Source organism: Aplysia californica, unplaced genomic scaffold, assembly GCF_000002075.1.
Source record: "Aplysia californica isolate F4 #8 unplaced genomic scaffold, AplCal3.0 scaffold00381, whole genome shotgun sequence".
NCBI classification, from domain to species: Eukaryota; Metazoa; Mollusca; class Gastropoda; order Aplysiida; family Aplysiidae; genus Aplysia; species Aplysia californica.
This window is the reverse complement of record NW_004797651.1, coordinates 171,558-172,616: the sequence shown is the minus strand read 5'-3', so window position 1 is coordinate 172,616 and position 1,059 is coordinate 171,558. Positions and strand designations below refer to the sequence as shown.

The window sequence follows — 1,059 nt, the reverse complement described above, 5'->3', positions numbered from 1 at the left end:
TATTATAATAAGAATGATTGATTCCTGTAATGTTCTCTCGGCGTCGGTTCACAGGCTGACCCGGTGCAATACAGTCTCATTATTGTACACATTATTTGACGATTTCCATCTCCCTAACCCCACCTTCTGTGTCCCATCTCTCACCTCTTGTTCCCCATGTACCGTATCCAAGCTACCACGTCCCATATTATATTAGACTAGCTGGGCCCCCTTTCGATGAAAGGAATGATGGGTGCATTAACATCAACTGAAAGTCATTGGCCTAGTATAAGTACACTCTACTGGAATGGAACAATAAATCTTGAGAGATGCAAAAAATTAGGTCTAGATCTAGATCTAGTTCTATACTCTCAAAACAAAATGCGCCTCGCGAAATATCACTTCCGCATCGGATTTTTCTAAAATTACAGAGACAGAAGCGTCGCCTACAAAAGAGGTCAGCGAAATAAAGAAATTTAGCTTTTTGCAGCAAAACTGTCTCCAAACTGAAAAAACAAAGGGCGTCATGATCTGGAAAATATTTTAAAGAATCTTTTGGCGAAAACCGCATGTCGATCGATGCAGCCATTAAAAAGCCTTTTGAATAGCAAAATTCGGCCACCACAAATAGATAATAGATAATTATGCTGACTTTAATTCAGTTGGTAAGCGCGCTTCGTTTTCCTGCATCTCATTGGATGGAACGCTTGAAGTAGGACAAACAACTATATTATATACATCACTGTCGTCAAAGTCCACATCAGATGTGATGTTCAAGCAGGTGGTTTCAAAAGCTTGATTTCATACTACTTTATTGGGAATGAAGGTTTGGTCTCCATGAGATTTCTTTGATGTATCCTCTTCGGAAGCGAATTTATTTTTAACTTTCCCTAAATGTACAATTCGTCCAGCCCGACTACAGAGATCCATAATAATATTACGATGTCAATTTGGTCAGATCATTGCAGTCAGAGTCAAACTTTCGTGTTAGAAATGTAACAATCTGACAACTGACAAGACTATATAAAAAGCACTCATTCTCTCTCTCGCTCTCTCTCTCTCTCTCTCTCTCTCTCTCTC

General features: G+C 39.3%; 1 protein-coding gene across 1 annotated transcript in view; it reads left to right on the top strand.

The window, feature by feature from the left end:
• The window catches only part of LOC101848057 (isocitrate dehydrogenase [NAD] subunit beta, mitochondrial), a 15,197-nt gene that overhangs the window by 1,848 nt on the left and 12,290 nt on the right, over positions 1 to 1,059 (top strand). The window lies entirely within an intron of this gene.